Here is a 26,264-nt window from a genome sequence, read left to right on the forward strand (position 1 = left end):
GAGCATTTAAGGCCAAATAGAAAAGAGCAGGAAACCATCTTTTCTAACTTCCTTACCACCATAGACAGTTATATTGCATTCAATTAACAATAAGGTCAGTGACCTATGCCTGATGGAAGACATCTTCCAGAACCTTAAAAGTCATCCAGTCTTGATTTCACCTCTTTCAGAGACCGTGATTCCTCTATTTCTCCTTGCAGTATAGTCCAAAGGTTAATTGGTCACTATTAGGTCCTGGTCCCATGTCTACATACAGGAGATTTATATATCCAGTATTTTCTCTTTGAGGAGATATTTATGGTCAAAATCAGCTCAACACACCCTCCCGAGCTGCTTAAGTCTCTAGTTGTAGTACATGTTCCCTAACACTCAAATATTTTCTGTATCTCTTTTTCTGCACTCACTCCAGCCTTTCAACATGCTTTTTTGAACTGTGAACGTTAAAATAGGAACAATGCTTCAGAATCAACCTCCCCTGTTCTGTGTTGAGGTAAACTTATCTCCCTATTACTTCTTTCTAGGTCTGGATTTGTACTTATAAAGATTGTGTTAGCCCTGTTACCAAAGTATCACCATGGGAGTTCAGGGCAATCACTAGGACCTTTTGTAGTTATTACTTTCCAGGACAGAGTGCCTCAATCAATCAGGTCAGCCTAAGTTTCTCTTTATGACCGGTGAGCTGCTATTTGGCTGTTTAAAAATCCATTTTTATTTGAATCGTGTATTCATAGCAAGAAAAAACAAGGCTCTGCATGATTATTTATGATGCTCAAAGTGCCTGGAATTGGGAGTAAAGGGGAAGAAATGGAAAAATTGGTACTAGAAGTAAAACTGAATAGCATTTTTTCACCTTTTTTGCTTGAGTTTGTTTGGCAGATGTACTCTGATTCTCCTTTACACAAGATAAAATTTATTGCTGACCAGTTTTCTGTGGAGTGGCATTTCTTCTACTGCCACCCTTTGATCTTTCTCATTCGGATGTACTCTTTTTAATTCTTTTTTTGACTACTGATGTCATGGTAACATGCTTATAATTTTCCTGAACAACTTTTGACATATTAGTGTAATGTAGGTATTTCTGAAGTCTTCTAGACTTCTGCAAGTATTTTCTAAATTCATTAAATAACCTCCACTGGGGGACTGAAAATCTCAAAGAACTCATGGATTGAAAACACTCTCATCTGCTGATTTTAATTTCTTTGTTTCTACTGGATTAGAAATTAATTTGCCATGATTAGTATGATGTAATCATAAAAAAAAAAGCAGAACAAAAGTTTGTAATGAAAATTTGTCTTTTTCTGCAATATCATGGTCTGCTTTGCCATGTCGTCTAGCAATAATCTTATACGAGGTTGGTTTTGTTTGTTTATTCCTAATGTTCTTTCTCATTGTGTGTTCCCCATCCTAACAGGAATCCTTCTTTTTTCCACTATGTCGGTAGCTTAAATAAATATTTCTTGAGACATAAGTACTTGTTTATTTATACTTTCTCCCATTTGCTAAATACTACTTTTCTTAATTCTGTCCTAAATGATACCCTCATTTTGTCATTGAAGTAGAAGAAGACTTTATCTAGATTTTCATTCTTATATAATAGAGCTACAGAATCATAGAATGATTCAGGTGAGATGGGACTTCTGGACGTCTTTAATTCAACCTCCTACTTGACCACGGCTTAACTTCACATTTCGATCAGGTTACTTAGTGCCTTGCCCAGTGCAGTTCAGAAACTGTTCAAAGAGAGAGATCCCACAGCCTCTCAGGGGCCATGTTGCAGCTTGCCCTTCTTGAAAAATCATTTGGCTTTATCCAGCAAGAATTTCCTTTCTCACAGCTCGTGACAGGTTCCTTTTAGTTTTTTGTGGTGCGTATCTGTGAAGGGTCTGACTCCATCCCTTCCATATTCTCCCTTTATGTCTCCTTAAGATAAAGATGAGCCAATATATGCTGTTATTTTAAAAATATTTTTTCTACACAATGTTTTGCTTTTTCATTTCAAACTATACATAATGTATACATGTGGAGACAGAAAGCACCAATGTTATTGTGAAAGTCTGCATTTTCTCGTATGAAATAAAGGCAACCACAGTAGTTCCCAAAGCAAATTCCAAGGTCTAGCCCATGATTCATCTTTATCCATCATAATGAGATCCAAGATAGTTATCTCTTGCAGAAGGTAATATTTAAATCCTGGAGCATAAACTTGAAATGGTAATTTTCAGCTTGGTGATATAAGAATATGTTACATATTACACAGACTTGTACAACTTATTTAAGGGCATGACTCTACAGCAGCCTAAATCCAAGTAAATTGAATCTCAGCTACTGACCCTCCTTCCTACGAGGGCCCATGTAACCAGCTGGTGAACTTGTTAAAGGAAGAAACCTAGCAATAATCGAATCCTGCAATCAAGCAATGTTTAGCTGGGGACTGGTGACAAAAAGCTGATAACTGAGGCCATTAATGACTTTCTTTCTAACTGTGGGCTGAAGTTCCAACAACCTGTGTCTTCTTAAACAAGTACCAGTGTGTGCTGGTTGTGGCTGGGATAGAGATAATTTTCTTCATAGTAGCTAGTACAAGGCTGTGTTTTGGATTTATGTTGAAAACAGTGTTGATAACACAGGAATGTTTTCGTTACTGCTGAGCAGTGCTTACCCAGAGCCAAGGGCTTTTCTGCTTCTCCCCTCACCCCACCAGCGAGGAGGCTGGGGGGACACAAGGATTTGGGAGGGGACACAGCCGGGACAGCTGATCCCGACTGACCCAAGGGATATTCCAGACCATAGGACGTCATGCTCAGCATATAAAGCTGGGGGAAGGAGGAGGAAGGGGGGACGTTCGGAGCGATGGCGTTTGTCTTCCCAAGTCACCATTAGGCGTGATGGAGCCCTGCTGTCCTGGAGATGGCTGAACACCTGCCTGCCCATGGGAAGCAGTGACTGAACTCCTTGTTTTGCTTTGCTTGTGTGTGTGGCTTTTGCTTTCCCTATTAAACTGTCTTTATCTCAACTCATGAGTTTTCTCATTTTTACCCTTCTGATTCTCTCCCCCATCCCACCGGGAGGGAGTGAGCGAGCGGCTGCGTGGGGCTGAGTTGCCGGCTGGGGTTAAACCACTAAACGGCGTTTGGCACAATCTCACAAATCATTATATTTTACACAACTTCCAATGTTGTAAAGTAATTTCAGCTGTTGCTAATAATGAGAGGAAACTTTAATGTTCACAATCCCTTTAAAAAGACATACACTGTGCAAGTTAGTAGAAATGTATTAAACACACTTTCCAGGGTCATTAAATTAATTCACTGCCACTTTACCTCTTTTTTGTGGGCTTGGAAGGAAGCTATTAGATCAGTTCTAATTACTGCATCAAGCAAGATCTTCATAAAATAAAAAGGGAAAGGGTTAATGCTGTGCCATTATATGGAATTTACAGGCTTAACTTGATGAATGTTTGACTCATGTTGAAGGTGGTTTTGTTGTTATCAATGGAGTAAGGCTAGCTTAATTCTCCAGTGATGAAGCTCTACTTCCATGATTAATGAACAAATTGCTATTTTCACAAGGGCTCATAAGACAGCCAGTTGTTCCTCCCTGCTTATTTAGGAGACCCTTAAGGCTTTCTTTGGGGACCTCATTATTTTCTATATGGCTAGAGAAAGAAATAAACAGAGCCCTAAAGGACATTTATGTATACATAAAGCAGAATAAGTTATCCCTCTAAGGGGAACCAGGATGAAATGGAGATGAAATCAGGAGCCATACAAGCACAACGCTTCAGTTCTCCAAACTGTGAAGGACCTAGGTGATATCTTTAAACTTATTTTCTTATCAAGCCTAAAATTTTCAGAATTATTCTCTGTCTTCAATAAATCAGTCAGGATTAGATCAGAGTAAAGAGCAATTTGTTATGATATAGGGAAAAAAAAAAAAACAAAAACAAAACAATGGTGGACCTGATTTGCAGATTATGAACTTGAACATAACTAATTAGAGCAATATTGATTTATTCCAGCCAAGCATCTGAACGCCAAAGACTTCGTAAAGCACTTGACTTTGTTCTGTCCTGTGCTTAACCAGGTGAATGACAATATTTCAGTTCATTATTGTTTGCTAATGTGCTGGGCTTCATGTGCCAATATTCCCTTCCCTGACTACAGGCAAAGAGTACTATCTGAATTTACAAGTGATGCATAGATTTTTATTGTAGGAGTTTGTGTACGCAGCTCTCCTCAGCATGTGTAAGTCAATGAAGCCACACTGACTTACAATACACTTACAATAATCTGTCCCACATTTTTTCATCTTACCTTCCAGTGGATAAAGAGATTAATTTGATAAAGCAATACAGGAATCTAGCTGGTTGTACATCTCCTTATTTTTTGTGGGTTGACTTGTTAATTTCAGCTATATTTGATGAATTGATGTAGGCATAAAAGAGTGCAATTGGATAATTGGATGAAGAAGAGCTTATCAGTGTCTTCAAAGAGACTGCCATTCTGAATGGCCAACAAAGAGCTGGAAGCACTGCAGTACACCACTTTTAATGTTTGATTTGGTCCAGAAGAAAAATCATGGAAAGCCAGAAAATAGGGATAGTCTTTAAGCTTATCCTTCCATTTCATGTCTGCCAAGGGCAAAGACGAACACACATGTAGACCGTAAAGGAGGCATAAGTGAGAGGATTCCTGTTCCAATGGGAACACCACAAAGTAGGTGGAAGTGAGACATTATGTTGTTCAAAGACATAAATCCAGGCTATTTCTAACAGGGCTGTAAAATTTAAATCTTTGTTCACTATAATTTCCTCTCCAAAATTAGCTCTAAAAAAAAAAACCAACCCAAAAAAACAAATGAAGAGCATCATCCACTTTTGTTGACATAAAGCTTATCATGTAATCATCTGCATGTGTCTCATGGCTGAAATAAAAGAAAATGCAAGATTGTTGATCCATGTTGTTACACAGAGAGCAGAGTCACCTTTTCTGTTAGAGGAAGAAGCTGTCTACTAAATCATCTGCTTCATGGAAGGTCAAGTGTGCCAGGCAGACTGTTGTCACATGGGCTTAACAAGCTCAAAAAGATTCACAAACATTTTATGTTGTGATTCACCAAGTAGCCCTGTTAGCCAATGCTTTTAGAAGGTGGAAAGATATTTGTGTATTTCAGAAAAGAAAATATTCTAGAGAGTTCCAGCAGGTCTGAAAGAAATTTAGAAGTACTTTTATTTTGTTTTGTTTCTTTTCTTTGTAAAGAGAGAATGTTTTAATCACATATAACTACATATGAAAATACAGTTCACTGGAGATGAGAGTAACATGAAACCAGATAGGATTGGTGGCATCTTTTTTACCTGCATACACAGTATGCTGAAAAGAAATGATAGTATAGCTTTGTTATAATTTATCCTTCCATTTATTTGGAAGGATTTAATGGTGATCCAATTCCACAGAAACTGTGTCAAAGTTTTATTATAGATAGATATGAGATAGATATTTTTCTTTGTCCATGAAAATCTTGAAGACTACCACTTTTAGAGCCCTCATTGGACTTAATTAACAATGTAGGAAGCTTTCTTTATCAGAACAGATAGATAAGTGGCCACACAGTTTGGTGACTGAGGCATTGATAATAGCTTGGTGTCAGTGATGCAAGTCCCTAATCTGTTTTTAGGCAGAGGTAGGACTTTATGTCAATTTACCATGGCCTAAGCAGACTCCTCAATAAAACTTTTAGTCATTTTAGAGCTGGGAAGGAAGGTACTCTCTGTTGCTTTTGGATTTACTTCTTGTCAAAACTGGCATGTTTTCCCTAAATATATTTATTTTTAATGAATCAGGGGGTTCTGACAAAAACACATTTTGCTGAAACATGACAAACCCTTTATAAACCTAGTGTCTTAGAGAAAAGAAAGGCTGCAAGGACACTTAGTGACTCAAAACACTCAATGTTTTGCAGTAATTTAAAAAAAACAAGTGAGACCGAAGGCTAAATTAAAACTGAATGAAGAATCCTTTACAAAATATTAAGGCTACTATACGAATCACTTGCATTCACTCACCATGTATACTGCATTCAAGTTTGATCACTTTGTCCTTAAAAGTAAGTGAAATAAATAAAAAGGTCCTGAGAAGGGCAACAAAAAAGATGAGAAGCATGGGTGGTGGGAAGAACAGCTTCTGTGAAAGAGAATTAACAGAACACAGCTCATTAAGTTTGGATAGAAGTGTAACAGGAAAGATTTTAGCAATATAAAAAACATAATAGCAGAGAGAAGATCAACCTAGAGCTTCTCTAAGTGCTTTTTTTCTTATTCCGTTTTAGCTATCTGAAATGGCAGGGGGTGTAGGCAGAGAGATGAACGTTGTATTTCGGCATACAAATTTGTACCAGGATATTTTCTGAGACATACACATTTGAATGTTAAAAGAAAATCTATGATGATTTATAAAAGTCAGTCATTTTGACACAGAAGCCACGTCTTTCACCAAGAACTTTCTTTCAAAGAAATGAATAAGCTTTCCCTTATTCCATTTTAAAAACCAAGACATCTTCTTAATATAAAAAGCTGAGCAATTCTTTCAGAAAACTCTGTGAGTTTTCTCATCCCAGGTTTGTGCTCTCAATGGGTTAACTCAAAATTCTCTCTTGTCTCAGGTGGCATTTCCTAGAGTTTATGTGCATTTTTAGAGACATCTATGTGACCTCTGTATGTTAGCCAGCACTAAAACAATTTCCTTGCAGAACCCAAACCTGGGTGGTATCATACAGGCCTGAAACTGCCGTCCTTTTATATAGCATGTACCAGGGGCAGCTCTGGGGATAAGCAAAAAGAGAAGTTGTCTAGAGCAACAGACTTGCTGAAGAAGCGGCAAATCTTCCCTGACTCTTCTCTTTCCTTCTCTTTGCAAGAGTGCAGGAAAATCAGGTTAGATGATGCTACTAATGGTACTGGAGGATGAGGTTCAGCAAACATAGGATGATAATTGAGTTTGGGATGAGTGGGTTGAACCTGCACCAGGAAATGTTGCTGTTTCCACACTTCTCATGCTCTGGAGGCAGGAGGAGCAGAAAGATCTGTATCCTAGGTTTTTTTCCTAGATACCTGCTTTAGTTGTACCACTTCCTCCTGTTTCTCCACTTCTTGTGGTCTAGCTCTGTCCTGAGCCTTGAGATGGCCAAATTCAATATTCCCTACGCTGCTGAGAAACGTTGAGCCAGACCTCCAGATGAGGCTTCCACACATGTCAGAGACTGCTACTTGCTTAGCCCAAATGTCATTTTGTTAGGACAAAGGTGATGCAATCCCATCAGGTGAGCATTCTCACAATTGTCCTCTCTATTAGAGACTGTCAATTTTCACTGGGTTATTTTCCTTTTAATGAGGAATAACTTGAACTGAAAATAAGAGCATTTGTTCTTTGCTAACCTGATACAACAACCAGTAAAATAAATAGAAGGACTTTCATTAACTTCATAAACCCTGGATTGAACCCTCTGTATGGAAAAACTCCATCAGCTAAATTAACTTGGTCTCAGCAATGTCAAAAAAGTGAGAAGTCAGTGTGGTCAGTGGGTGGAGGAGTGGTACTGCATCTCTCAGAAAATCTGATGTGGGTGTAAGATGAGAAAGCAGATTTTAGTGTCAAGCACAGGACTTTTTTTAGAGCAAATACACATGCAAACTGTTGAACGTTGACAGCACTCCTTTATTCTTTTTTAATGGCTCATAAGTTCTCAAGGCTAATGATAAAAACCTAGAGGTCAGCAATATCAGCTATTTTCCTGCCAGTCATACTCCCACCTCCAAAAATGAGTGTAGTGTATGTCAGGTTTTGTTGCTACCGGTTTTGAACTCAGATAATTGTATCAGTGTTGGTACAGAGCCACCCCGAGAAGATAAAATGTCAAATGAAACATTTCCTTTGCTCTAGATGGAATCTGTCCGCCTTCAGACGGCGATACCACAACAGGCTTCACTTGCAAGTTCTCTTTGTAGTTATGACAGTGAAAAGGGTTTAAAAAAATAAGGCTTCCATTTATTTTTAAAAAATAAACCTTCATAACTGATGAGCTGTCTTGGGAGACTCAAATCCCTCCACCTCCACTACAAATGAAATTAAAAGCAACAAACTTTAAATGGGTGTATGTATTTATACTTTGCATGATTAACTCTCCAAGAAGGAGCCTACTGCTGCAAGAAATAATTGAGGAACCATTTAGTAAGATTTGAAAAAGGGATTAGATAAGTACAAACATATTTTTTTTTATAATTCTGTTATCTTGGTTAGGCAGAGGTTACAAGGCCTGCTAGTTTTCTTGCTTTAGAACATAAACTGAACACCATCATGATTTGAGAATTGATCTCCTGTTATCCTATGGGACATGATGCTGTGTATTTTTTGCAGGGTGCTTTTGTGGAGAAGACCAAAGCCATGTTATTGTGGTGGGTCGACTCTGGCTGGATGCCAGGTGCCCACCAAAGCTGCTTTATCACTTCCCCCCAGCAGCACAGGGGGACAGGGAATGGGGGTTGGGGTCAGTTCATCACACGTTGTCTCTGCTGCTTCTTCCTCCTCAGGGGCAGGACTCCTCACTCTTCCCTGCTCCACCGTGGGGTCCCTCCAACGGGAGACAGTCCTCCATGAAATTGTCCAAGATGGGTCCCTTCCCCGGGCTGCAGTCCTTCAGGCACAGACTGCTCCAGCGTGGGTCCCCCGCGGGGTCACAAGTCCTGCCAGCAAACCTGCTCCAGCCTGGGCTCCTCTCTCCACGGGGCCACAGGTCCTGCCAGGAGCCTGCTCCAGCGCAGGCTTCCCACGGGGTCACAGCCTCCTTCGGGCATCCCCCTGCTCCGGCGTGGGGTCCTCTGTTCCCGGGCTGCAGGTGGAGATCTGCTCCCCCGTGGACCTCCCTGGGCTGCAGGGGGACAGCCTGCCTCATCGTGGTCTTCCTCACGGGCTGCAGGGGAATCTCTGCTCCGGCGCCTGGAGCACCTCCTCCTCCTCCTTCTTCACCGACCTGGGGGTCTGCAGGGCTGGTGCTCTCACATGGTCTCGCTCCTCTCTCCGGCTGCAGTTTCTGTGCCCCAGCAACTTTTTTTTCCCTTCTTAAATCCATTCTCCCAGAGGCACTACCACCGTCACTGATGGGCTCGGCCTTGGCCAGCGGCAGGTCCGTCTTGGAGCCGGCTGGCATTGGCTCCATAGGACATGGGGGAAGCTTCTAGCAGCTTCTCACAGAAGCCACCCCTGTAGCCCCCCTGCTACCAAAACCTTATACTTCTGTGGGTCTGATGTGCCAGGCCATCGAATCCACACAGTCTAGTATACTCGGTCATCCCTTTCCTCCTCCTGGCCGAGTCAGTGGCAGAGCTGCTGACTGCAAGTCCAAATCAGGATTTGCTTCACTGAAGATGGTAGGTTCCATGCAGACATGGCCAACGTGGGATCCATCCCCAAGCCTGGTGTATTTAAACCAGATGAAATATGACATGTTCCATCATGATGACATCTGGTCCCTTTGCTCATCTCCTTCTGTTGTGTCCACATATATAAGATTAGATAAGACTTTTGGACATTTCCAATAACTCGTAACCTTTCTAAGTTAGATATTTTACTTGACTTTGGAAATAAAAATAATTTTAAAGTCATTTAAAGAAAAAAAAAAAAGGTTATGCTGGCCATCTGTACAATGCTGAAAATTCAGCTATATATTTTCCTTTAAGAAGTTATCACCTCTGAGAGCACAGTATATTTCCACAAACTATCCACAAGTCTCTTGCAGTGCTTTACAAAAAGCATTCATCTGCTCTTTCAAATACTGAGCAGCAGCTGGGAGTGATTCAAAGCTTCCAACAGAGTTCATGACAGATATGAAGAAACTGAAGAGAAAAGAAATAGAAAAAGGCACTGGAAGTTTGTGACCAACATGGGAGAGAGAACCAGGAGGTATTCAGCGTGGTTAGGAACACTGAATCATTATCACTCAGGAAGTCAAATTCCAGTGAACTCACTACTTGTCTGTCCTGGAGAAGAGCGAGTCAAAGAGCCTGGCACGCACAATCAAGGGTTTAGAACAAGTCTTAGTTTCTGATTTGCACGCTGCAAGAGAGCCTGTGACATTTCTTGCACCAAGCCTTGGTAAATAGAAAGTTTAACAAAGGTGGCTTTGATGCACAAAACAAGCCGTGGTAGAAATTGGGAAAATTGTGATTATGTATGGTCTTTAAGAAGACAGCACTTATCTTTAATATGAGTTTGTATTAGGACTAATGTGAAACAAAGGGATTGTTCCAGATTATAGTCTGTGCTGACTGATTATCTGCTTTGTGAACCTTCAGTCACAGATAATGTGTCTAACAGCTCTGTGAACTGTAGTCTCCATGAAATCCATCTCCCTCTTGTTCATATTACTAGCTGTTTTCCCTCAAACAACTCATCTTTTTTAGCTGCTGAGGTACCTTGGTGCTAGCTTAGATAAATCACACTAGGTGAAAGACTGAACTTGGCTTCTTGCTTGGCTTTTGGCAGAAGCTGTGCTAAGGGTAGCAAATGTCAGCTACTGGAAATGGCACCTGAATGCTGAAAGGAATCCAGTTTTCTTCATTTTTTTCTTAAAAGCCTGTGGAATAGGGTTATGCACATAAGACATGGACAGCTGCTATTCAATGAGGCTGTTAGCTCAGATGTTAAAGTCCTTCTCTTAACTTGGACTAACTTAAAATAAATTTGGATACTTCATTGAAACAGCAACAGTAGGAATCTAGTTACCTCAGTTTCCATGATAACTAATAGAGAAAAACTACCACAGAATTCAGACATCCTCTGAAGCTGCCTGTATTTTTCTATTAATCATAGAATCACAGCATGGCTGATGTTAGCAGGCACCTCTGGAGATTGTCTCCTCCAACACCCCTGGTCAAAATAGGTTAACGTACAGTAGGTTGCTCAGGTTTGTGTCCAGCTGGGTTTTGAATATCTCCAATGTTGGAGTCCCCACAACCTTCCTGGGCAACCTGCTCCAGTGCTTGGCCACCCTTATTCATTTTTATGTAATGTGTATCATTAATATTGTACAGAAATATAGGTTGATTGGGCTTACAAATTAATGCTGGTATTAAACATCTTAGCTAAGACAGGCTTAACATATGTGAATTAGTGACTTCCTAAAAAGTATCAATACATTTTCTTCACTAAAAATGTCTATGTGATTAAAGATTTGTAAACAAGAGAACAAGGTTTATGGGAAAAAAACCAATATTTTTACCTAAACCAAATGTTTTACTGGAAGAAAAGATATGTGTCATGCTCATATTACTCCCTGTCCTGGCACAACCATAGCCTTCTCTCCCTTCTTATAGCTCCAGCTTTTACAACAACAACAACAAAAGGCTACTTCTTTCTATAAATTTTCGGATACCATTTGATTGTCAATGTTGCAGCCATACCACTGTAACAGGGAAGAAAATTATTTAATTATTTTTTCCTTAGTCTCCCGTAGGTCCCTTGTTTTTGTCTTCCAACCTGTTTGCTGGAAGGAGTTGGAGAAGGTCCAACAATGTGAGCAATACATATGTTGGGTTAGAGAAGTTCAACTGATAAACTATCAGAGGATTCACGGTTGTTGTGCCAATTAGTGCTCCTTATGTACAGTGGTGTGAGTTCCGGTTTTGTTCCATATGCAACCATGAATCCTTCAGTCTGGAAAGGATCTCAAGAGGCTTTCTAGAAAATTCATTTTCCTGAGATAAAATGAGCAATATTTATACCATGTCTGACAGCTGCTTTCCTAGCCTGTTTTTAAAAACCTCTTGCAGAGGTTGGTGAACACTCTGTAAGCAACCGAAAAAACATCTTTTGTGCTTCACTAACCTTACTGTTAGAAAGCTTTTCTTGACATTAAATTTTCTTAACTTAAATTTTAATCTTTGCTGTTGCAATTTCATGTCCGTTGCACTTGTCCTGACTCCCATGGCCAAGAAGAACAAGTTTTTCACTTTAACTTTGTAGCATCTATCTTTTTTACTATTATCAAGTACCCATCTCTTTCTGCTCTTCTTTTATAGCCAGTTTGATCATTCTTTCCCTGTAGATTGTGGGGTTTTAGCCTTCTGATCATTCCCATACCTTTTTTTTGAAATTTATCTAATTGAATCCAATGATTTAATGATCACTGGGGTCTGGAACATGGTACATATTGGTTACTCATATTCTATGATGTCTTTTATCTTTTGGGTGATTTTTTTCCTGGATGTTATTTATAAAAACTATTATTTTATTCCTACCTCATATTTCAGCCCAACCTTACATGCTTAGTGACCTTAACAGGCTGAAATAATAGCATTGCATAGGTGTGCGTGATTATTGTCATCCATCAGTCAGGTAGTAAAAGATTTTATTTCTTTGGGAGGTTTGAGCTTTATTCCTTCAGGTCACCCCAGCAGCTAGTCATGAACCCTGTACTCAGTTAGCAATAAGTCATAGTAGCCAGCCAACTTGCACAGAACAGAAAAGTTGAGGTTTCTCAGGAATGCTCTTCATAAATGAATGCACCTCTTTCAGAGTAATCACCAGATGTATGAATCAAATAGGGAACTTCCAAATATGAATTAAGATTAAAATATTAAAATCCATGTGTAAGGAAAAATAGCTACATATAGAAATCAGTAAGGTTGTCACTAAATTCTGAATTAATACTAAATTCTTAAAAAAATATTTACTTTTGGCAAAAGGATGCGTGAGAATGGGAAGGAACAGGCACAGTGATTCTGATCTAACTTCCCCACTACTCACGTCTCGTGGCTTTGAAAATGATGCTACAGCTGCTAGAGATAGGTACGAATAACAGACTCTAACGTACTGCACCCAGGTTGGAATGAAGCAGAACATCTCCTGCTGTTCTTTACAATTTTTTTTCTTCTGTTAACTAAATAATTTAACTGCAAAAACTATATGTGTCATTAAGGAAATATTATTTAGACTTATGTATCACATTTCAAATTAGCTACTCTTCAGGGTATCTTGACCTAACTTGAATGATATAAAATTACATCCCTCATATGCCTAAGAGTGCATCAATGCAATTCAGTGCAATCAACAATTATCAAAAGAAGCTGCCCTTTCTGCCACGCAAGCACAGATATCTTCCGTATAGTTGCCTGCTTTGATAAGAACCTAGATCACTACATAAGAACTTTACAGTCCTCATGAATTTATTCTTACTATCTCTCTGAGAAAAAAAGGATGTGTTCATATATTCCTAGCTTAAGATGTACCACTAGATATAGACACACTAGGCAACTTGTGTAGGGGAATGGATGAAATTTATGGTAGGATAGACTATTGATTTTATGATTAGGGTCACTACTGTTAGAACTATAGTGTAACACTGCAAAATGATCTTAGCTGTTCTCTGAATTCAGACAGTCTCCATGGCCTGAGCTGTAGTCCAGAGCATCTTTTTTTTTTAAAAAGCTTATGTGCAGACTGAGCTGAGGGCTGACTGTAAATCCTAATGCAACAAGTGATGTCAGAGTCCTTTTAGGAAGAGCTACAGTCCTCCCTTCAAGGAAGAACCCAAGTTATCTTCTCTCTCTGACACAATAGCAAGAAGAGGTATCTAAAGATCCTAGGTCCATGCACACTGAAGTGTGAAGAGTTCCCTATAGCTAAGTCTTCTCCTCATAGGAACAGCTACAGAGTTGCCCCAGAGCAACCAAATATAAGCAACACAGAAAAGTGGTTATTTTTAGTCTTGAAGCCACTAGGAGGAGAAAGTGTATTTGGTACAATACCACAGAGTTCACAAAGCTTATTGATTACCTTTTTCTCCCCCACATCCAATTCTGTGATATTTGAAGGCAAGGGAATTTTTATCCAGAAGTCATCCATTTGAAGGAGACAAAGATTTCCAGAATTTTATTTTGAATGAAGAGAAATGCCTGTACTGCCCAATATATAGAATTAATTAATATAGCAAAAATTTCTTCCTATTATAGATTCAGTTACAAACAAAACTCTTCTTCTTACACCTACCTGGTCAAACCATGCCTCTTTTCTCTATCTTTTGAATAATACTAGCTCAGTCATCATGCTGTCAAATTAGGAAGAATACATTTATTCTTATTCAGAAGGGGCAAAAGGCATATCCTGGCACTAAAGTAAGATGGGTTAAGTTGATATAGAATTTACTTGGAGGTCACTTCTTTTCTCAAATCAACATTTGGCTTTATGAGGAAATAAGGGGTAATATTAGCCAATATTACTTAAAGTATATTTAGTGAAACACTTTATAGGCATGACTGTATTTGACATTAATGATTTTAGTGTAGTAATCATTCTATATTCCACTTTTGTGTCTTAATCCTGTGATTTACAGGAACTTGAAGCTCAAACTGTATGTTCTTCAAAACAAAGGATGCCAATGGCAAGGTTAAAACAACATAATTAAAGTACAGCTTTATATTTAAAAGCTATCAGCTCTGCTAAACTCCAATTTCCCTCTTATAACCTCCCCATATTATTTTCCTCACCTTTCTCCCAGGCAGTTATGGCATCATTGCCTTGGTGTACTTTTGTTTACAATGTAGCTTGCTTCAAGAAAATGAGGGACTTTTCCTTTAAAAATTGTTTTAAAGAAACTGTGAAGATTCTGCAGCTGCATTTCCTAGTTGAACAGTCCCTGATGGGACTGGGAGGGAGGGGAAGCCTTGTTACAGAAGCTGGAAAGCAAATACACAGGACTTGGCTTGCCATGCATAGTCTTTCGCTAGAGTGCACACAGCTGCGGAGTCCCCAGAAGCATGGAAGTTTTTCTGAGGCAAGACGAAGAAAAGATAATATAAGCCTTGGGAGAGTTATTTGGCACTTCAACATAGAAGTGCTTGTACTTCCATCTGGGTTGTATGCAAAATTATAGAAGGCAGAGCTATATCCTTCTCCTTGGGCTGTTGACAGGAGTTTGGCTCTCACTTTAATGGATTTTTTATATGTTTGCCAGAAGGTTAGAACCACAAAACCTGTGCTGGAAATGGCAACATATATTGTTCGTATGAGTTCATACTGGCAGATGGAGGACAGAAAGTCAAACCAGTTCTTTCATGTCCTTCGAGTCTTGCAGTTATACCTCACAATGTTTTCTACTTCTGAACACTTTCTAGCCCTTTTCCAATATTGTTTGCGTTAGCTCTTTCCGCTGTTAACTAGTTTTTTTCAGTATAATTCATGCCTGGCCAAAGTGCTGCCCAAGTTTCTTGAGCAACCAGCTGCTTCTTTTACTTCAGCCTTTCATTTGACAGGCTTTGAAAAAAAAAACCTCATCCAATCAATCCACTTTGTTCTTTTCAGTATTTTTTTCAATGTCAATGGGGGTTACTTCTTCTTAAGTTAAAATCATGCTCTATGCTACTGAAGGAATTAATGAGGGTGTGGTAAGGCAACATTATTCCATCCTGATTGAATAGAGAGATCCACAAATGGTATAAATGGATGGAGATTCGTTGACCTCAGTTCTCTGTGTGTGCACGTGTGTGTATATGCACAGGCATGCATGCATGTATATATGTGTGTTTACTGTCTCCAGTGATATCTCATGTAAATTTTAGTAAAAAAAGGACTAGGACTACTCACAGAATTTCCAGTGGAAGCAGCCATTCCTCTCCTTCATTTTCGGTTTCTAAGTCATTATTGTCTAAGAGTAGCAGTTCTGACTACATCTGTTATTTCAGGTTTCCCAAATAACTCAGTAAAATAGGGCGTGATAGGAGATACTGGGGAAAAGAGGGACTAAGTTTGTTGTACCAAACATGTGAATATTCTTCCTTCTACTAATGTGGAATAAATCAGCTGACCACTATTAAACTCTGAATAACTTCCATTGTACTCTGTAGTATCATATTAAAAAAGAAAAAAGAAAAGTATAATCTTGAAGACAAATGTTCATTCAGCAAACATAAAGGAACTATAATAAATTCTTGATTTAGGGCCAACATTTTGCATACAAAATGGATCATTTTGATCATGTTGTCTGTTCTGCTCAACTAATGCCAAAAATTTTCACCTAATAGTTTCTGTTCTGAGCCACCGTGTATGTTTTCTTTCCACTATTTCCTGCAAACTTCACACTAGAGATGGCAACGATTGTGGAAGAGCTGGTAATGGTGTACATAAAGCTTCTTGTTGCTCTGAATTAAAGTGTTCTCAGTGAGACAGTGGGACTTTCAAAGACTTCAGCCAGCAGTGAACCAGTGCTTATTTATTACCAGATATTATGCTTTGACTCATTCACTACCACTCGCTCAAAATCCAAGAAGGTCAGGGACTATGATTTTAATTTAAACTGAGTTTATTTTTATTGCTTTTTTCACTACCTCCTGAATCAGTTTTAGCCAACTGTGAGAGATGGAAAGAGTTAAGGTCTCAAACATTGTGGTGGGGCAAGTTCTGCATAACTACAAACCTGCAGAACAGGGAACTGCAGGTGAGAAGCCGATCAGCACGGATCAGCACAGGACATCAGCAACAGGGCGAAGAAAGTCACCGGGAGGATGCGGTCATGCCTGCAGGGAAGGGGAAGTTACTCCCCAAACGACCCCCAAGCCCACCAACCCATTTCCCAAGGGTTCTGAAAGCACAAACCGCACGTGACGACTAATTAGCCTAACGAGTTCGAGTGCCTGCCTGAAGGAGGGGCAAGGAGATGATAAAAAGGCACGAACTGAAGCCTCACGCGCGCGCGCTCAATGGAACTGGACCTCTAGGCTGACTGGACCAACGCTAGACCCAGGACCGGTGAAATCTTTCTCTTTCTCTCTTTTCCTCTTTCTTTTTCTGTAATCCCTACACCTCATCCCTTTAGGCATAAACCGTTGACCAAGTCTGGGACTAGGAGTGGATCCAGCCACCCCTGGGCTCCTCTCTGAGAGGGAGTCTAGAAAGCAAGGGGGTCTGCTCTGAACCTCGTGACCCAACCGGAGGGTTCTCCTTATTTTCTTCCCTGAATTGATCCCCAAATAAGCAAGGCTTATCGTATATGATTGGTGACGTATGGTTACCACGGGTTACACAGTTTACTGAGGTGGTTCCATGCCAATTCCTGTTGTGAGAAACCACACCACCTACTGTTACACCTTCCAAGTTCAGGTTGCTTCTGCCATAAATGTTCAACTGATCTTTTGGTGTCGTTTCACCTTAATGTAGCCCGAGAGAATTCCGAACTCACCACGACCCCTCCCTGGTCTGTCCAGCACGGGTTGTGACACCAGCATATAATACTCAATATTCTGGAATTTTCTTAGTGTTTGTGTAACCATTTGTTATATGTTTAACAACTCACAAGCAATATTATTTCCACTTAAAAAAAAATAATAATTGGATCCTATGAATGCCAGAAAACTGTTCTCCATGCAACAGTTTATTGTTTACTTTAGAAAACAGACAATCATTTATTTTAGTTCAAGCTTTGTTTAATTATTTTTAGAATATAAAGTTAACAAGAAACATTTTCTTGTGGGTTTTAAGACTTGGGAAGACAGTGTATCAAAATGGATTGAAAGCAATTGTTAATTTTCTTTGGAAATCCACATCCTTTGGAAATTTAAGCCAGTTGACCTTGATGGAGCAAGTTAGTTCAAAACACTCAGAAACGTCTCCATGCATTAGTAAGTGCCTGGTTCTCCCCTGTCTTTCCTATCTAATTGTGCTGCTCATTATATTTGCAACACAATTTTATCTGGGGACCTGAAGAACTAAAAGCATGAGATGTGAATTTGTAATAATTTGGACTCATAACAGACTACAACCTTTCTGCAGAGGTAAAAGAGGTAAAAAAAAAAGAGGTTGCAGAAATAAATGTATAATTCTCTGTAACTAGTAGTTTGCATAGTCATATATATGTTTGCAAAGGTGGATGTAAAATACAATTTTCTGATGAAGTAATAACACAGTGCAGTGTCAAAGATGAGACAGTTTAGGTAGGAATACCAACTTCACCTTCACTGTAGACTGTTTGTGCCCCCCGTCCGCAAAGTACTGCGACTGTGTTTGATAAATAACTGTAAAAGGAATCTTTAGCAGAGATAAATCCACACAGATCAATTGACTCCAGTTTACACCCCCTCAATGTCTGGCTTAGTGTTAAGACCTGGCATTTAGAATTAAGGACAAAAAGGATTTTTTGAGGAAAAGAGATGTTATTGGCCGCCTCTAGGGAGGGAAGGGAGGCAGAGTTGGGTCTGGAAACTGTCTAGACCAACAAACTGCTAAGGCTGACAGATCCTTAGTCTCTCACTGGAAGCAGACCTGTCTGTGAGCAAAAGAGAGAGAACATGCTGTGATTGTCCTAACAGACCTCTGGACGCTACCATGAGCTCTGTACCAGAGAAAGAAAAAGTGCTCTAGCAATTTCTTTTGCCTGGCTCCTCGAGAGTTAGCCCTTTGTTCTAATAGCCAGATTCTCATATAGTCCTTTAAAATGCCAGTGGCACTACCTGTGATGGTACCTGCTTACAAGTGAAATTACCTGACGTGCCTCCAACTGCTTTGATGGGAACAGATTTTACATAGACCTATGAACATGTGAATATAAAAAGGTTTACTACCAGGAAGCACCAAGGAAAATAAAACACTTACTAAAGTAATCTCTCTTGTATTCCGTAAAACTTGATTTTATGGGTGGAGATGTACAAATCCCATTGGCAGCATTATTTCCAAGGAAGTGGCTACTCTTTCAGTCTAGCTGTCAACCCCATGTACGTTGTATCTAATAACATTGCAGTATTTTTTGCTGTCCTTATTGTAACAGTACTCCTGTGGGGCATTTGTCAGTTTACACAACAGGAACTAAGGCACAGAATTTGGGGGACATTTAAACAATATGACCTTAGAAGACTATGCAACTTGATGAATGATGCAGAAGCCTGTTGCACATTAAAAGAGTCAACAGCAGTCCTGTAAGTTCTAGCTTAGAGGCATTTTTGCTTTCTTCACACGCTGAAGAAATATTGGATGGATTTCCTGCTACCTTGAAAAGATTCAGTCTCGCATTATCTCTGAAGATCAATTAGCACACATGTTAATTTACAGGAGCAAGCAAACCCATTAATTTCATGATTCCATGCAAGATTGTTGCCTTTGCCAAAAATTCCAATACCTTCAATTTCCAGGATATTTATCATATTCCACAAATTATGTTATCATTAAGTAAAGCCCCTGGAGATGAAAGTTTGGGTGAGCATCTCAGCTAGCGCTAAACACAATAGTAAGACCTATATGGATCTTACAATTACTCTTCTATCCTTTTCCTACCCATTTTTATAATGCTCATCTCAGTATGATTTGAATATTTTAAGATAATAATATTATTTATTTTGGAACTTTTGGTGGCACAATGTTGGGAACTGAAAGCAACTGTTAGAACCAGTCAATTAAATGTTGCAGTGAGGGACAAATCAGCATTCTTGAGCCAAATCCCTTTAATGGCTTTAATTCATGTCTTCATTGGCTCACCCTAAAGAAGGATGTATAACACCCAGCCAGTTGTGGCTAGTTGGACCTATCCATTTCTAGACCCAATTCAATCGGAATAGCTGGTTGAATAGTCATTCACGTAATAGTCCCTTCTGGTGTTAAAATTCATACATTTTCCTGGCAATCTCAGTCCTTTAGCTTGTATAATATTGATTTATACTACAAGAGCACAGGAGGTTTCCTGTTCCAGTCTTCCAGTCTGTGCATGATAGGGGTCACTGCATACATCCCTAGGTCCAATCATACTGCACATTTTATAAGCTTTGGATAATACATAGGTCACTAACTGGAACACTGAACATTCATCTGATTTGCTAGCTGAATGCTAATAGCACTTCAATATTTGTTCATTCAGCATTGTATTTCTAGTTATTACAGTTATTAAAACTTCTTTCCCAGGAATCAAGCTGGCTAAGGGAATCATAGCAATGTTTATTCCCATATTTATTCCTAAAAGGTTTCTTCTCAGTCCTGTCCCACATTGAAGCAGAGGTCTGTTTTGTATGAAGGAGACAAAGAAAAGGTTATATGGTTATTCACAGAAAGCCAAGAAAACACACTTGGTGGCATGCCTTTTTCATTGTTACTTGGAAACCATTAAAATATTAAAATGTCTACAAAAGCAATAAAATGATCACAGGAGTATGTGGTGATATTTAATTTTCCCACAAGTTAAATATCACTGATAATTAACTGTTAGAAGTTTATTTTGAAATGACATTTCAGTAGAATATCAGACCTTTACAACATAATTAAAGGTTTTCTCATTGTAATGGTGCCCTATTCCTGGTATGAAAGCTTTTTGAAATTATCTGTCTGCTTCCTAAATGATTTTTTTTCACCTTTTTATTTTTTTTGTCATTTAATTTGGCCATTTCTTGTTTTGTTTCTCTTTTAACTACTGATCATAACCATCACACTAGGTAATTTGGGTCTCTAAGATAGTAAAATGGCTCACTTTTTTTTTTTTTTAATTGTTTGATCTGGTACTTTTCCTCTGATTAGGTGGATTTTTGCTGCCAGTCTGGAAAGAGTTTGCTGTTAGTAGAGGTACTCCTTCAGGACATGTTTTTCTCACAGTACAACTGGGGAGACTTAGGCAAATAGAGTCATATTTAAAATTGTCCCCCAGCTCTTACCTGAAGTAGGCTTTTAACACTCTGCAGGTGTGCATTTTATACATAATAGACCAATGTGTCATCTGACCTGTCATTAAAAGAGACAACAGTGTTTGTTTTCCTCCAGTATCTTCTCTGTTAATGTAGACAACAATAGGTGTGTAAAATAAAGAAATGTTACTCTAACAAGGGAGTGTTTCTAACATAACCTCCTCATTGAGAAAGATTCTTCCCTACCACCACTCAGTAAGGTTGGCTAATGTCTTACATAAAAAGGGGCTTTTAATCCCTATTAGAGCATTTCTTGCTCTTTTATGATATTCTTCCCATCGTAATCCTGCCTGTACCTTTTGCCAGTATACATCTCAAGGCACACCTCATGACTTGGTCCAGAAGTCTTAGGAGGGCATTTCACAAATCCCAGACTCTAAGAGCAGTCAAACATTGCTGTGGTTTAGCCATGGCCAGCACCTTAGTGCCAGCCAGCCACTTGCTCACTCCCCCCACATGGTGGCATGGAGAAGAGACTGAGAAGGGTAAAAGTGAAAAATCACTGGGTTGGGATAAAGACAGTTTAATAAGTAAAGCAAAAGCTGCACAAACAAGCAAAGCAAAATAAGGACTCCATTCCCCACTTCCCACGGGCAGGCAGGTGTTCAGCCATCTCCAGGACAGCAGGGCTCCATCATGCCTAACGGTGACTTAGGAAGACAAACAACATAAATTCAAATGCCCCCTCCTCCTTTCCTTCTTCTTCCCCCAGCTTTTATTGCTGAGCATGACATCATATAGTATAGAATATCTCTTTGGCCAGTTGGGGTCAGCTGTCCCAGCTGTGTCCCAGTCCAACTTGTTGTGTTATCAACACTGTTTTCAGCACAAATCCAAAACATAGACCCATACAAGCTACCATGAGGAAAACTATCATCTCAGCCAAAACCAGTACAACAATTTTCTCCTCTGGCCCTCCTTTAAGTTTTAGTCCAAAATTGAGGTCAACATTTTTTATCAGAGACCCCAAATTTTAATTTGTTACACAAACAGGTTAGTGAAAGTATTATAGTCATTTTATGAATAATCTTAAGACATCCTTGTGCATTATTATCCAGTGATTCGCTCAGAAAGGGATTTCACTGATATTCAATAGTGCTGCAGGAACAAGATGGCTCCATCAACACTAGTAAATTAGATTACACTAGAAAATGTTCCTCAGGCTACTAATTTGTTAGAGCAATCCCTGGCAATGTTTCCATGAGAGAAAACAAGTATCTTCCGAGCATTTCCCAAACACAGTCTGAGATCTAGCACAGACCAGCCATTATTTCCAATAGACAACTGGAAAAGAACTGTGCTGTTTTTGGGGGAAAAGGGTTTAACCATGTGAATGAGAGTCATTTCATGGAGGGAGGTCCCAGTGCCACAGAATGGTAAAATTTAACAGAATAGAAAAAAGCATTGTGTTATCCAATGCTTCATCATCCCAAGAGCAGACAGGGCATAAAGAAGAACAGTGCAAACTTCCTTCTGGTTGCTCATAACTGTACATTAGTCTAGCAGGAAAGAAACTTAAGAGAAGAATCGTAAAAGATTTCGTCATGCACATATTGTCTCTGAGATGTCAAAGGTGATCCAAAACAGTACCAATATGGCTTTATATAATGGAGAGAGCAGTCAGTGCAGTAATTGCTGGTGGGTGCTGAATTCATTTCCTACAGGTCACAAAGCAACCTTCAAGGGAAGCTTCCAACCAGCAACAATTGCAATAGTAGGCACTGGGATCCACAGAGGTTACCCTAGGCTTTTGTAGCAAGGATACACCTCTGAAATATCTTCATTTTGCAGATATTACTCACTGGAGTCCCTAAGCTCCATGAGTTTCAGATATATTTGTTATCCTTTATGTTTTATTGGTGAAAATCTGCAATATAGAAAACAAAAAATTTTCTCTTAGAAAGAACAGATTATCTCAAGAGGCTTTACAGAATATTTATTTTCATCATTATTTTTGTTTCTTCCTGGTCTCCTTTTAACAGAACTTTGCTCAGAATTTAAGCTCTGACAAGCTGAAAAGTAATGTAAAGGGTATTAACATCCTATAAACCTATCTTGTGTCAGGTAATGGATGCCAGACAACCTCTACCCAGACTTAAGTGGAAGAAAAAAGAGAAAGAACAAAAAGTAGTTCAAGCATTTTTTTCAGGAAATGCATGCTATTAGCAGGGGGGTGAACCATTTCATTTCAATATCAAACAAAATCCTTGGGTCAAAACCAAGTTATGAAAGAGTTGTCTTCCAAGAAACTAGAAAGAGTGATGCTAAGGAAGTGTGCTAACTCTGCTGTCTGTATTCATATTATATTCTAGACGGGGACCAGCTGGAAACATGCCATAATAACAATCACAGGATGCACAACAATGTCAGAATCATCTTCTGAAGTAGACACAGATGCTTTTGGAGAAGCTGAAGAGATTTATGCCGTCGAATGTGAGAACAGCAGTGTCTTATTTCTTAGATGCATTAATAAAGTTGCTTCATGTGAGTGTTCTTGTGTTGAGGCAAGTAACACAGGCCTGTCCAAAACACGGAAATAAGAAACAAAGTAGATAATGAACTCAGATTTTTTAAGGATGATTAATTTTGAAAGGGGGTTCATTTCAACAAAGGAACTAGGCCCTTTGGAAATGTAAAGAAGCTCAACAATAACGGGCCACCAGGAAACTTCAAGACATCTTACAAAGGAAGCAGTATCTTTCTCTCCATTTTACAGATGAAAAGCAACTGAGAAGCAGAAACGGAGATAATTTGCAATTAGGCAAGTGGCAGACGTAAACCCTCAGTTTCCTGGATCCCAAGGGATCTATAGTACAATAAATCACTGTACCCCACAGTGTTATTGAGAAGATATTGGCAGATAAGTTATGTCATAACTCATTGTCTATGAGAAAGCTAATAAGGAAAACTTAATTCTAGGGGGAAAAAAACCAAAACCAAAAATCCCAGTCTAGTTGATCACAAACATCTCTCAGATCTTAATACCTTTAAATAAATGGCAAGACATTTCAATTGTGCACTATGACATTCACTTTTATGTCCTTCAGCTCCATCCAGATATCTCCACTTGCACTTTCCTGAGACAGTCAATCAACAGTGTGCAGTGCATTAAGTTGAGGAATGTCAGCAGAAAAAGATTAGACGTTTCTATCTTGAGTGAAAATGCTAAGACCTTTCATGAAAGAGCTGCACACCACACTCACAGGTAAGCTACATTTGACTAAATGGTGGCATTAGCCCAAAGAGTATTCAGTTGTTTCTGTTCTCTTTCTGTTTGTTCTTATTTTCTGTAAAGGGCATATACAGGAGATAAAGATTGCAAGTAACTATGGAATGACAAAGACACTCATTAACACTTTGGAAAGACCCAGACACATAAAAGAGGAGGGTGACAAGGGGGCAGAAGTCTCTTGGGGAGATTTTTTTAAAGTGTTGCAGAATTTTGCTGGGCTTACCTTTCTAGAACTTCATACAGGTATTATTTAGTAGAGAGAAACAAAAAAATGGAGCTGCAAACCTCGGCAGTACCTTCTAGGCAATCTAGCAATAACAATGCAATTGTCTCTAAAATGCTTAGGAGTAGCCAGAAAGATGTACCAGTAGCTGTGTACTTGGGCAAATTTACGTGCACAGATATCCTATTTTAACTGATAAAGAAGCATTCATAACTCACTGCTAGATATAAATTGGAAATGTCCTTTTATAAAAGAAAACCAAAATTATTAGATAGCTATGCTTAAAATGGTTGCAATCTTTCTGCATCAGTATTGTCACAATAATTTTAAAAATCTAATCTGGAAAGTCTTTTTTTTTTTTTTTCCTTAATCTTAAAGGCTGAATTCAAACTGTATTTGATTCCAATCTACCAGAAGTTCATAAACACATACCTCACTAAGAGGATATGAGTGAAGACCAGCAAGTAATTAAATATCTTTGCTGGACTGGTGCTTCGGAACTGAGGGATTCATTATTTTTTTTTAATGAATTTTCCTAACGTTTGGTTCTGTAGCTGTGATTCCTCTTTATTCCCTAGAGGTGCTGGCCAAATGGATACAATCGACAGCAGCAGTTTGTTCATTGACCCAAGGTATGCACAGAAACAGGGGCTACCAAAAGGGTTCGATAGATATGCAGGTGTCAGGCTGTTAAGGTTTGTGTGTGAATAACCATTCCAGAAAATCAATATGATAGTTGTCTAGTGTCAAAGGTAGTCAAGCCAGTTTGCAGGTAATGTGGTGATTTTCTTTCAAGCAGGTCAGACACCGTACATAAGAATTTATGATGAAAAGAAGAGAAAGAAATGAACCTATGATTAAACAAACCAGGAGAGGAATTTTGTAGCAACCGAGACACAGTCAGTTGTGGGCAGACACCAGCAGAAATTGTGTTTCCAAGAAGGAAAAGAGATTTTGAACTCAGTGAACTCAGAGAAGAGAAAAGAAAAAAAATATAAAGATGTTGGAAACAACTACCGGATGCAAAGAACCCATTTGGATTTTAAATTGTTATGATAACCATGCAATGGCATTACATGGAACTTGCCAATGTCTAATTACCATGACGTCAGTCATCTAAGTGCTGAGTTACTAGCCGTAAACCTGTATCTAATCCTTCTTTTCAGTGATTTAACCCCCTACGCACACAAACAGAAAGGGAATAAAAGACATAGCTAGTCAATCAGTGGTGATAACACCCCCATACAATCAAGCAGCGGAGTCCAGGGGAGGATTAAGCATGGGGGAATAACAGGGTTATCGACTAGAGAAACAGCAAAACAGCCAAAGAATGGGTAAGGACGTAATAATGGTAAATATCCTGGGAAAAAAATCTAAGCAATTCATTCCAGCAAAAAACCCTCACACTGTATTCAATCAATGTTTTTTAAGAAAAGATAGTGTGTCCAGTGGGTAGAACACTGGTGTCAGAGTGAAATGAGTTGGTGGCATAATGAGCGTTACTTCTCTTTTCTGTATATTCAACCTAATCTGTTCCTGTTTATCTCTCTAAACATACTTGGAGGCTGAATTTCAGCAAAGATCAATAATTCTTAACTATGTTTTGTATGTCCAGTTAAGGTATCTCTCCAAGAAAGACAGAGCTGAAGAGAAAGCTGAAATTAAAGACAGGCTTTGTCTTCCATTCTGGTAAATGCCAGATCTGGTGGGAACTCTTGAGAAAGTTTGTTCTGTTTTTGGGGATAAAAGGAATTCTAGAAAATGCACCCTACACATGAAACAGAAATATTTCTCAAAGTAGAAATACCTTTACAATTGTGAAAAGCTTCAGACAGGCTCCCATCCCTAGAGCTCATTGGTAAGTTGTTCAGTGAAGTGACTGTTCATTAAAAATCTCCTGTGCACAACCCAACTTCTTTCACAAGTGTTCAAAGAAATCTCGACGGGAAATGTATCACAAGCCTATGGTAGACTGGAAAGAAACTCGTTCTGGAGTAGTTAATGTGCACAACCAGGGCACTTGCAGGGGTGAAAAAAAGTGCAAGATCTATCTCTGACTGGCTCAGATTATGGACATAATAGTAGAGCTAAAGCCTGATGAGTGCCCTGAC

Source organism: Aquila chrysaetos, chromosome 5, assembly GCF_900496995.4.
Source record: "Aquila chrysaetos chrysaetos chromosome 5, bAquChr1.4, whole genome shotgun sequence".
NCBI lineage: Eukaryota > Metazoa > Chordata > Aves > Accipitriformes > Accipitridae > Aquila > Aquila chrysaetos.